Here is a 14,433-nt window from a genome sequence, read left to right as displayed (position 1 = left end):
TAAAGCATTGGGAAGATGTACGACGATATTTCGAGGTTGACACGTGATTTGATATTGTCTTGACATGCATGCTCTAAATTATTGACTCGTGTTTCTCCCTCAATTATCTCCTTTACTCTTCTACTCTCTCTTCTCTCCCACCTCTCTTTACTTTGGTATTCGAAAATTACAAGAATACCACATATAAGACAAACCTCGCTCTCCCTATATAATTGGAGCAAGGTTAAGCATAACACTTTAGCTGTTTAGTGGGTTGTGGAACCAATGATAAGATTCCACACCGGTATTTAAATACATGGGGTTTGCCTTTTTACAGTAGAACCATGAATTTATTACTAGCATGAACCTTCATCATTGGTTCCACAGCCCGTTGAATAGTTAAAGCGTTCAACTAATCCAAATTTTGATTCTATAATATTTAAGAATTACAAAAATGCCACATATAAGACAAATGCACTTTTTTACCTTGTCATGTAATTGTCTCAATGCTATTAAAAAATTACACGAGTGCCATATATAAGATAAATCTCCTTATGTAATTGACTCAATGGCATTCGAACATTACATGAATGCCACATACAATTATTTACGATTATGCCATCCCTCTTCTTTCTTGATTCCCTCTCACACACACACACACTCTCTCTCTCTCCTCTTATTCTCTATCTCAACTTTTTTTATATATTCATTTATTTATTTTATTATTATATAAACATTTATTTATTTAATATAATTAAATAAATTATTTATTTTAATAAAATAAAGGAGACGTGACATTGAGAGAATGATTTTAACAAACATTGATTTGTTTTTTTATTTTATTAAAGTATTTATTTATTTAAAAATATTTTACTAACAAATTATATACTTAAAGCATTGGGAAGATGTACGACGACATTTGGAGGTTGGCACATGATTTGGTATTGTCTTGACATGCATGCTCTAAATTATTAACACGTGTTTCTCCCTCCATTATCTCCTTTATTATCTCTCTCTCTCTCCCCTCTCATGCCTCTCTTTAATTTGGCATTCGAAAGTTACAAAAATTCCACATATAAGATAAACCCCTCTACCTATATAATTAGAGCAAGGTTTAGCTATACAGTTGGTTGTGGAACCAATGATAAGATTCAACGATAGTATTTAAATATATGGGGCTTGCATCTTTACATGGCTCATGAATTTATTATTGGTGAGGAACCTCATCATTGGTTTCATAGCCAGTTGAACAACTAAAGCGTAGGGATGGCAATTTTGTGGGAATTTTTGGGTATCTAGCTCATCCCAACCCTAATAGGACCCATTTACTTAAACCCTATAGGGTTTGGGATTTGACTTTAGGGTATCCGATACCCGATACTTGGGATGCATAAATATGAACCTATTATATTATATAATCCACAAATTTATAATTTTTAAGTACTAAGATAATTATTATATTATTAATATTTTATTTATATATTTTTTTGGGATTAAAATCATCATTTGGTGTAAATTTGGATTTGACAGATTGTTTATTTCATTTAGTTATAAAATGTTAATTTTAAAATTTTTAGTTGGAATTGTTTTGATGAACACAAAAGTTAATAAAATCTATTTTATTTCATTAAAAAACACAAAAGATGAGATGGCTTAATGGCTTAAAGTAGTGTTAAGAGATTTGGCACTATCATTAATTAGTTTGGGTTCAAGTTACACTATAAGCATTAAGAAGCTTTTTTTAGTAGAAAACCTTTGGTTAAGGGGTTTAATAGGTGGGACAAGTTTAGGAAATTGAGAGGAAAAGTTAGACGAATTTGGAATTAGGGATACATAGGCAGGTTCGAGAATGGGTAGGACAAATGCACTTTCTTTACCTTGCCGTGTAATTGACTCAATGATATTCAAAAATTGCATGAGTGCCACATATATGAGAAACCTCCTTATGTAATTGACTCAATGGCATTTGAAAATTATAGGAGTGCCACATACAATTATTTACGATTATGTCATCCCTCTTCTTTTTCGGTTCTCTCTATCACACACACTTTCTTTCCTTCTATTCTCCATTTCAATTTTTATTTATTTAATAAAGTTAAATAAACTATTTATTTCAATAAAATAAATTAGTAAAACAAAGGATATGTGACATTGACAACAATATTTTAATAAACATTTTATTTTATTTATTTATTTATAAATAATTTACTAACAAATTATTCTCTCCCCTTGAACCCATATTTAGGGCTATCAATGTGTCGAGTCTAGTTTGAGATAGCCTATACTAGTTCTATCCCAATAAACAATTATTTATTTATTTTATTCAATTTAATAAATTATTATATAAACATTAATTTATTTAGGAAAAACTATGGATTAACCAATGGGTTGGGTCTATCTCAATGAAACTAAATTGACTGAACATAGTTATAACGGTTTTGGTTCCATAATTTTGTCTTGATTAATTATTAAATTGATTATCGTTCACATCTATCCATAATTGATTCAAGTTTGGAACCAAATATTTTGTGAAATATATGATTTTTTTTTCTTTCTTGTAATTTTTATCATGTTTCGTGTTTGACATAGTAAAATTGATAAATAATAAATAAGATAATATTAGTTAAAAATGTTTAACTTATTAACATAAAAATAAATTAGTATTATTTTAACTATTGTTTTCAATATAACCATGTCTATGATTTGACCCCAATTAAGTAATTGGTTCAGTACTAGTTCTACTTAATCCTGACTTACTGACATCCATAAACTAGATTGGAGCCCATTATAGTTATTTATATATATATATATATATATATATTAAAATTGGTTTATCCACCTCACTATACCTCTCCTTGCTTCAAACCCCCTTCCTAATTTTCTATTTTTTGAGCTTTTTATTATTTTTAATTCCACATAATTACCCATTAAATCAATAAGGAAATCACATATGCTTAACTATTTCTAACAACCATAAAGAAAGAGGGATTTTCTTTTCTAATGTTTAGCCAAGTGGCACCACTTTCCCCCACTTCCTCTTAAATTATCTCTAATTTAGTAGAAAGATTATCTCCTAAACTGTCTCTAATTCCTATTTATCCTCTCCCCCACTTTTTATCTATATCTATCTAAAGAAAAGTTTCAATTAAAAAAAATCAGAACTATTTAAATGTTATAAAAAAATTATATATTAAATTTAAATATTTATTCAAAACACAAAAAAATTAATAAACTTAATAATATTCATATTATTAATAATTCAGTATTTTTACAAAAATCATCACTAAATTATGTAGTATCAATATAAATAATAATTATACGAATTATTCAATTTAAGTGTTATTTAAATAATAAAAATTTAACATTAAAAAATAAAATATTATTTAAATATTTTAAAAAAAAATCTAAATAAAAAACATTAAAGTAGCTAAATAATATAACAAAATATTTAATATTACGTAATAACACTAAAATAAATAAAATTCAAATAATGAAAAATTTTAAATAGTTTACATATTTATTAGATATTTAAATAACAAAATATTTAACATGACAAAATTTTAAGTAGTTAAAATAACGAAATTATGTAACAAATTTAAACATTTAAAGTAGAAAAAAATTATAATAGAGTTCATGATATTCATATTAATAATAATTTAATATTTTACAAAATTAATAATGAATTATGTAGTAATAGTATAATTATAATTTTATGGATTATTAAATTTAATAAATAATTACTATTTTAAGAATTTAAATAAGAATATTATTCAAATAACCAAATAATATTGTAAATAAATAATTTCACTTATATCAATTAATAATTATAGAAAATAACTATCGATAAATTATATTTATTAGTAATAATTTTACAATAATAGTGTATATTCATTATATATTTATATATACTATAATTAATATTTATTTTATTTTCAATAATCACTTAATTTTTTTTATAAATATGCATTCAATAATTATTTATAAACCTATTTTTACTTTGTTATTAAATAGAAAATGATCAATTATTATTGGAGATTAAAAACTATTATTTAACTTTTGAAATTTAATTTATCGCATTTATTGTATTTTTGTTATAAATTTGTTTTTAGTAATTATATATATTTTTTACAAATTAGAGATTAGACTATTATTTGTGATTATACTATCTATTTACTAATTTAGTATTTATTATATTTTTGTAATTATAGTATTTTTATTATATATCTATTATATTTTCATTATAAACATGTTTTCAATGATTGTGTACATTTGCTATAAATTTTCAATAATTATTGGAAGTGTTCAATGATTGTTATTTATTAAAAGTTATGCTATAAATTTATTTGATATTAGAAGTGTTCAATGATTGGTTCAGTTTAGTTGCAGGCTATTTCGTCAATCAAATCAACTTGGTCAAGTCCACAGTTTGTCACTTGAAACCGATTGACCATTAGTGAAAACCCACCAACTCAAGTTGTATCGATTTGAGCCTATTTTTGGTTTAGCTTATTTGCTCAAAAGACTTAAACTTAAAAACTAACTTTAAATTTCATAAATTACAATGATACTATTAAAAAATAAATTATAAAAGTTAAATCTATGATATAAAATATTTTAGACTAAGAAAGATGGGAATTTTCATACTTTCTGGTATTAAAAATTTAAATTTAAAATATAAAATATTAATATATATTTATTAAACCCAAGTCAATTTGAAATACTAGAAAACCGACCAACTTGGGTTGAGTTTGATTGGATAGTTTCTTAAAAAGTTAAAATATAAAACAATTATATACTCTTATGTATTCCTATTTTTAACTTTCGCCTAACAAAGCAGGGGTCCTCGTCACCAAGCCTCTCCTTGCTCCATTATCCCTACTGTGCATTCTCTTTGATTTTTTCTCCTCTCCTCTTCCCACCACTCCCAATAAGCCATGTCACCCAATTACCTAAAACTATTCATATAATTTATCTTATAAGGTATCTCATTTAAATCAATAGGAAAGTATCATGTAGCCCCACTCCCTAATCAATTCTTAAAATGCATCCCCCAATCTATATCCACTCTCCCTCATTTAAAATATTTATATTAATTAATAAATAGTTAAATACGATTAATATTTAATTTCACTCATATTCAATAGGCATTAAATAGTGTTATTACCAAAAGTTAATAAATATTTTTATTAATTAACTCATTAACAATATTTTATAGAAATTGAAAACTCTTTAACTAATCTTCATAAAATTGAGAATTATATTTAATAATTATAAAAATATATAAAATTTTACTTATTGTTATTATTATAATTAATAACCAAATACAAGTGGGGGAACAAAATATTATAATGTTAGAAAATTAAATTATTAATTAATTTATATTGAAATAAAAGATAAATTAGTGTAATTTTGTTAGTAAACTACCAAATAAAATATATATTTAATAACAATTTTAAAAAATTCAATAAATCCCCATAGTTACACAAATGTAATAAAATTTTCAAAAAATTTCATAAAACTACATTTTTTTGTAAAATAACATTTTTGAAATTAAAAGATATAAAGTATTTGAAAGTTTATTTAAAATGCTTTAAATAATTATTGAAAATTATTATAATATTTTGGAAATTTTAGGAAAATTTATTACATTTAATAGATTTTGGAAAATAATTGAAAATTTATGTAATTTTCATTGCAACTTATTGAAAATTATTAATGATAAATGACTATTGGAAATGAAAAACTATAATTTGAACAAATAATTAAGATAAATTAGTATAATATTGGAAAAGATAAATTATTGGTTAGTTTATATTAGAAATTATAAGATAAATTAGTATAATTTTGTAAGTAAACCATTTAAAAAGAAAATAAATTATTTAATAAAATTTTAAATAAAATTGAATAAAATTTCAAAATTACACAAGTACAATAAATTTTCTAAAATTTTCATAAAATTACATTTTTGAATATGAAAGATAATTTAGTGTACTTTGAGAAATTTCAAAACTGCTCTTTTGTCCAAAAACTATTTATTTGGTTAGCGAACTGCTGACATGGGCGGCCGAACCATCAACCCGGACAACAGTTTTAGGCCTTTTCTTGTTTTTTCTAATTTTTTATTTTTTATTTTGTCATAACAGGTCATTCGTTTGGACCAAACAGACAGATTGTTTGACCCCCATAACGGTTCCCTATCTGGTCCAATTTTAAAAACCTTGGACGGGGAGTGGGTGCCTTGCCTTGAGCTTGGCTTGGTGTGCAGCATGGCCTGGCCCAAGGCCCTACCCATGGACCAGCCCGACCCATGGCACGGCATGGGCCGGTGTGGGCTTGGGGCATGGACCGTGTTGAATCGACCCCCCAAATTATCCTAAAGGAGGGAGGCACGGCTTGGGATGCCTCGTGGGCCAGCACGACACGACTCGCACTTTATGCAGGCCACATGTGGGTTGTGTCGTGCTGACCTAGCACGACCCAATTTACACCTTTATTTGAATGTGCCCAATACTGGGGATGGGGCAGGGAAATTCAAGGATTCTCCATCCTTTATGAGGAGTGGGGTGCCTTTCCCCTGAACTCGCCCCACATTGAGGAGTGGTTACCTTGCCCTGAACTCGCATGACATTGGGGATGGAGTGGGGATGGTAGAGTGTCTTGACTATGGGGCAGGAAAAGGGATAGGGTGCCTTACCCTAAACCCACCCCGTTGTCATTCCTATATAATTGTAGCTTTTATAATTATTTTCATTTATTTAATGTTAATCAAAATTTTATTTAAAAATAATAAAAAGAAAAAATTATTAAATTTACTATAATTTATTAAAAAATATATTCATATTCAATTAACATTAATTGTTTTTTTATAAATCAATATTAAATAAAACATAAAATTATTAAATCTTTCAAATGCTAGAGTCAGAGCAAATAAACAGGCCCATAGTATGAATCTATGCTGGGGACGGGATATGCTACGTATCCTGTGAGTCGTCTGTATTGTAGCAATACAGATCCATATCGGCCTCTATCACATTATATCGGTCGATACGCATCAATACATAGTGTTTCTCTATAAAAAGTAGCAAGCATGGTGAATTGAACCAAGGCACACCCAAAGCCTACACCTTAATTGCAATTCTAAGCTACTAATCCACGTTTGTCCTTGTAATGATAAATAAAATAAAATAGACTATTAACTTTTGTCTCTACAAGAGATTTTTTCAATCGCTGTTACCCCAAAAAAATTATAACTAAAATTTCAAAAGAATAATATTCAAAAATAGTAATTTATAAACTAATACAATAAATAATCTATCAAACCCATGTTTATATAAAAAGATGATTTTTAATATCAAGAAAATTATACAAATAAAATATTAAGGATATAATAACTATTTTAATACTTAAAATTTATAAATTTGCAAATGATATGCATATTAAAATTATTATATATTTTTACAAATTATTAATTAATATTTTAACTTATATTAATAAGTAATAGCAACATATTTATTATTTATAAAAAAGAAAAATATTGTTTATAAAATATTTAGACTATAACATTAAATTGGATTTATCAAATCCATTAATCTACATTTGTTTCAAAAAGTTATTTCATACTAGAAAATTCATATAAATAAAATATTAATGAATGAATGATTGTTTTAATAATTAAAAATTATGAATTTTTATATTATAAATTTTAACAACTTTGATAAACTTTAAGTTAAGATTATATTTTTATAAATTATTTGTTAATATTTTAATTTGTATTTGAGAATTTAATATTTAGTTGGCTTTTTGTTAATTCTAAAAATTCAAAAATAAAAATAAAAATAAAAATAATTTATATAATAATTAAAATATAATAGGTGCATATGTTTAGTGCCTTGGACTCTTGATTGATGCATTGTAAATAAAATTATATGATATCTATGCATCGTGATGTATTAATTATAATATATCTCTTCATACATATCACTAAAATATACATTTCATGTGTATTTATATACTATTTGTGATTATCTTGATATTAAATTTAATGATATTGTTGTATTTATGGAATTCATATGTATTTACCAAGTGTATTCATGCATTTTCATATTTTTCGTTCGTATCAATGTGTTTCCAAAGCATATCCATATTTACATCCGTATCTGAGTTTTCGATATGATACCCGATATATATACTTTAATCCTTGCTTGAACCTGAGTGTGATTGAACTTGAAACCCAAATCCTCTTGGCCTGACCTTCCTCCTAGACTAGGTTTTGATAAAGAAGTTAAGACCCTCTTAGTGGCCTAGTGCATCATATATAGTATTTAGTGAGACTGTTTTAATAAGTCTCCATGATTACTTCCCAGTTCCCACCTTAACCTCACCCTTAGGATTTGACTTGTATGACTTGAACCTAAGTGTGATTGAACTTGAAACCCAAATCCTCTTGGCCTGACCTTCCTCCTAGACTAGGTTTTGATAAAGAAGTTAAGACCCTTTTAGTGGCCTAGTGCATCATATATTGTATTTAGTGAGACTGTTTTAATAAGTCTCCATGATTACTTCCCATTTTCCACCTTAACCTCACCCTTAGGATTTGACTTGTATGACCTCATTGTATCTTGGTGTCTTGCCACCTTGCAGTTCCCAAGGAAGAACCCGTCTCCCGTCTCCCAACTCTTGCCACCTTGAAGCTTGGGTTTTGCCATTCTTCCCAGAATTGGATCTCAACTCTCAACCATGGGCCGAAATGGTTCATTAGCATCAATGTGATATAAGCTTTTGGTTTACAGTCAATCCAGTCAATGAGAGGCTCGTCACAGTTCACACAACGATGGAAAACCATGCCCTAAATGGCCACGGACATAATAGACACTTGGACGATTTTCATAATGGTAAACCGCCCATATTTCCGATGTAATTAAGTCCCCCACTTTAATTGGAATGACCACTTTCAATCTAATGATCGCTCCTTGCAACTCAAAGCTCAAGCATGCTAAGAAAGAAACACCTATCCTATCCTTTGGACTATATTATCCCCGATTGGTTCATAAGGAAGGTTATGAACTTGAACCCAAACCTTGACTCTAATGAATTCATAAGGAAGGTTATGAATTTGAATCTATACCTATGCTCTACTTTGGTCCACTAAAGTTGATAACAACCCTTCTCTCCATTCCTTCAAGAACAACCATTGATCAAAAACCACCTAGGGACCATTATTCCTCACATTATGATAACCTTGTTGATATTTAAACCTAGAATGATAATAACCTCAACTAAGAGATTGGACCATTAGGTTATGTTCGGCTTGGGTCAAGCTCGATTTGAGGAAAAAAAAACATTTTATAAAAAAAAATAAGAATTATAATATTTTTATTATATACAAGTTTTTCTATATATATGTATTCAAGCTCGGCTGAAACCGAGTTGAGCTTTTCATGAGCCGAGCTCAAGTAACTCGTGAAGAGCTCGGATCATGGCCACCCCTAGTCCTTAGGTTATTCTCATTATAGCATAAACTTGAGTTGTCATATTCTGGAGGGTTATATACTTAAACTACCCTTATGGTTTAGCAAATGGACACAAACCTACCATACTATTTAAGAAATTACTTAAGTAACCCAAACATTTCTAACAATGGACAAAATCCTCCCCAATCGTTAGCGTGTCGTTACCAAGCTTAAAAAATTTGATATGATACATCCTATATAGGGCATATTGTATCGTATCGGTGGCTTCACGAGATGCCCCCCTACAAGGGTCATATCGGGGTGTGGCCTGGTTTTCAAGGGCTAGACCAGCCTTAAACCTAAGTGTGTCAATAATATTCAAAAATCTGATTTCGAATTCGATATTCAACATAATCGAATCAAAATTGGATAATTCGAATATGTAGTTGGTCAAATTCGGATATGACCTGATTCGATTTGATAAATATCCAAATTTGATTGATTATTTAAATGTTATATATAATATATAAAATATTTTATATAATTTATATATAATAATTAAGTTATATAAATAATTTATATATTTATATACTTTATATCAATAAAATATTTATTTTATATATTTATTAATTATCTAAAATAATTAATTAATCAAATTCGAATCAAATCGAATATTTAATCGGATTCAGATATTAATTTTCAATATCCATCAGATATTGAATCAAATTCAGATATCAGACTTTTCTAATCGAATTTTCTAAATCAGCACTCCAATCATGATCCTTACGTCGAAGTTACCTACTTCTTGAGACAAGATCTATGCGGTAGTAGGAGATGTTTCACCAAATTGATATATAGTAGCTTTAGTTCATGAAGATAACAACAAAGGAGGAGATGCGTTTAGGAAGAAAAGTAAAGCATGGAAAGAGTTTTAGGATGAAAAAACATAGCATGCAAAGTTAGAAACACCAATAAAACCTTACATGTGTATGAAATTTTGACTGGAAAATGGTCATCGGAGATGATAAACTGGTTGTTCGTTGTCGGTCCTTAAATGCACAGCTAGTTTGCAGCGGTAGCACCAGGAAGAAATGAAGAAGATTACTCAAGGACTAGGGCTTGGAGGGGTGGAGAGATTATGTCATCAATGTGAAATGATTATGTTGCCCCTTCTCTCATGTGGGAAGGGCGAATACCTGTTCGTAAATAAATTGGGACGATGTGGGATTTCCGCATTCCTTGATAACACGTTTTCTGGGAGTGTCTATTTGTCACTCCCAAAGAACACGTTTTCTGAGCATTGTTCTCACTTGGGAATGACTTGTTTTTCACATTTTTTGCCAAACATGTTTTTGTTTTGCGGGAGCACCATGAACGAGAGAAACACTCCCACGGAACGTTGCCAAATAGGCCCTAAATTTTCATTCATATACCCAGGAATCAAATCGATATGAAAATTTTATAATAGAGAGTGCTGGTTTTGGACGATGTAGTGGTAATGGCGGAGTTTGGTATTTTTCAAGGGGGAAGCAGTGGTAAAGTGTACAGGGGTGAACCCTAAAGTGCTAGTTTCTGAATAATTGAGGGAATGAGAGGCGTTTTTGCATTGGTGCTTGATCTTGTGTGAGGCTTCCACACTAGGGTTTTAGATAAAGAAGCTTGCACATCTTAGGTGTGGAGTTGCAAATTGTCCCCGGGCATAAGGTTGCTTGTCTGCACCAGGTTATCCCCTATCTCTGTGTTGTTGGTCTTTGTTATAAGATAAGCTCTACTTTTTGGAGTCTTACAAACCTTGGTGTTTAGATTTATCATGCCTCCTTTGAACACCTGGTGCTTAGCTATTTTTTCAGGGAGTTAGGTGAATACTCTTGCTAGGTTCATTGAAGCATACCTGGGTGGAGAAGAAACTCATTGCTTCAAGATATATTATCTGGTTCTGATTTTGGGACTTCAGATCTAGAATTGTTAGGACATATATAGTCTTTTGAAAATTTGAAGAACCATGTGTGATTCAGGTAATCTCTTAAAAATAATAACATATCCATAAAGAAAAAAAGTCAAATTGTTTTGACTTGTAGATAAAATCAGACCCCTTTTATGAATTCCATTAAACAACACTCACTTTTTTTTTTTAATTACAGTGGTTGGAAGTGTTGGCCAGATTACTGGGGGATATTTGATTTTAATAACGATAGTTGAAGACTGCCTACTATTCGAGAGGAAACATGCCCTTAATCGCTTGGCTATTGGCTATATATGCATTTTTTCTATAAATGAGTGATTCTGAAGCTTCATCTGGTGGTAATCTCATCTCTGGGGAGATTTTAAGTACATGTTGCAAATGTGGAGAACCATATTTTGCTTGACATAATGCATATCATAGTTTATACATGAGTAAAGCTTAACGGTTCAACCCAGTTTCAACATTTAAAACATTGGCGACCAATACACAGTTAAGAGTTAAGACAAAACACATTTTGAGTTTGAAATCCATAGTCTAACAAGTGAAAATGTGGGAAGAAATGTCATGCCCAGATTCAAGAGATATTATCTAATTTTGGGACTTCAAAGTTGTTAGGCATATCTAGGCGGAGAAGGTTGTTACATTTTGAAATTTTGAAGAAAAATGTAGGTAGAGTAGGCCCGTTTGATTTTAGTTCTAAAAAGTACTTCTCTTTTTAATAAGTACTTCTTTTAAATGCTAGGACCACACATTAAGTGGTAAAAAATTACTTATGTGTGTTTGGTAAAAGTCACCAAGAAGTACTTCTTTCGAAAATAAGTACTTATAGAAAAAGTGACATGAGAGTGGTTTTTTTTTTTTTTTTTTTTTTTCCAGCACTTCTTGGAGAAGTGCTTTTTCAAAAGGAATGGGACAATTTAGTCCCTAAATAATTTCTTTAATACAAATTTTCCCCCACATTAGGGTTTTCTTCCCTCTCATCCTATTCGAACACAACAAGCAGAGGGCGACGACTCCAGTTGCAGGTCCACCGGTGACGATCGACGGTGCGAAAATACGGCTGGTAGACCTACCACTTTTTCCCTCTGTGACTATTTATTTTACTTATTTTATTCAATTTGAAGTATTTTTCTTTAGTTTTTTAATGCCTAAAAAGGCACTCTTCTCTTTATTCGTAGATCTGTGATTGGGCAAGTTTACGAGCGACCCCCGACCGTTCAGTCGCCGATGAACGAATGTGAGTTTGCTCAAACTCCTCCCCTCCATCTTTGATGTTATTTTCTTGTTTTTTGGGTAAATATTTGTTTGGATTTGTTTTTTTTTCAGATTTTTCAAGTGAGAAAATCCGAAATATTTACTTTTTTTGCATTGTCTATGTGATGGTTCTTATGCATAAGTATATTTTTGTTGTGTTATTTATCAATATTATTTATTATTTGTTGTTGTTGTTATTATTATTATTATTTGGATCGACATGGCGCTCCACATGTTGGCTCTCAGGTGTCATGGTGTGGTGATTTTTCATTAAAATATATAGTATAATATGTGAAAAGCATTGTTTATATGTATGAGTGAAGTGAGGGCTAAAATTTTCATTTGCATCAATATAAGCACTTGTGGGGAAAGAAGCTCACCAAACATCCCCACCTCAATAAATGCTTAAAAAACATAATAAGTGATTTGGCAAGTGGGTCACCAAACAACCTTAAGTGGTTGTTAAAATAAGCACTTCTAAGAAGTACTTGTTGTCTTTTAACAACCACTTAATCACCAAACATAGCCGTAATATTTTCGATCTTTCGTTATTGCCTACGAGTTCCTAATGATTGTCCATTATTAGAAATGTCCAAATACTTTTAAATAATTTTTTAAAGGGCAAATTTCTTAAACTATCCCTAAGGTTTAGGAAATTGACTAATTATACCGCTATTGTTTCAATATTGTCTTAAAGTACCCCTATTGTTTCTAATAATCGACTAAATCTTTCTTACCATCAGTGCTTGTTAATGGAAAGATTAAAAATACTATTTTGCCCATCATGCAAAGGGGAACATAATTGTCTGCACATTTTCCAGCGGAGTCTCTTGCATAAACCTAACTTTCGCCATTTGGATTAGGCGTTGGTCATCACATGACCAAGTCTCTCCGAGAGGGGAGACGATAAAGCCTATTTCCTCCCACAAGTCATACCAAGTACTAGGCTTTGCCCAGAGTGTTGCCGCCATGCCAACTTTTACCAATTCATCTTCCTCTTTAGTGGTAGTGGTGGATTCATCGTTATCGTCGTTGGGAAATCCTAGCATCGACAAAGTTATCGTTTTGCTTAGCAACCTTAGGAAGTAAGAAGTTTAACAAAAAAAAAAGTAAGAAGGAACCCAAAACAACATGGCGAGAGAACTAATAGCTTGAAAATAAAAACATGGAATGGCATGGGAGCATCAAGAAGACGGGGAATCTGGTTTCTATCTCATAAAGAATTAGATTGTAAGCAATATTGGTAAAATTCTTTATCCACATGATAACAGGCTGAAAATACACATATGATAACAGGCTGAAAATAGTCTTACCACTTCATACATTTGGAAGAGTGATTGTCCATTCCCATTTCCCACCACTGGATCATTAATCAAGTTGGGCAAAATCTACGAAGCAAGAGATGAAAGGCAACAAAATACTTCAATAATATTTAGAAAGCTTTTGTTCTCAAGAGAACATTGTGTGTCCATGAATTCAGAGGATAGAAAAAAAGAAGCTTTGTAGGAGAGGAAAAAGCTGTAAGAGATGGCCTAAGATCCGCCATGGATACCCAAAAGAGCATGTTTACGACAAAGTTGCTTATCGAACTAGTTTAGTAGAAACAACATGAAACAAAGGCAGGGGATTGAGTTTGCATAAAAAAAGCTGAAAAAACAGAAAAAAAAGGCAAAGGGGGACAGGGGAACCCTATCTATTTGTCAATCGTCATTGACGTGATAAGAGCGCTCAAGGCCTTCCTAGCGTGATGAATGAAAGACCAAGGAAGCAATTGATGATGTGATTTTG

This window comes from Nelumbo lutea, chromosome 3 (genome assembly GCF_056320005.1).
Source record: "Nelumbo lutea isolate HS-2025 chromosome 3, American lotus-T2T, whole genome shotgun sequence".
Classification (NCBI taxonomy): Eukaryota; Viridiplantae; Streptophyta; class Magnoliopsida; order Proteales; family Nelumbonaceae; genus Nelumbo; species Nelumbo lutea.
The sequence above is the reverse complement of the archived record's forward strand: the minus strand, read 5'-3'. Positions refer to the sequence as shown.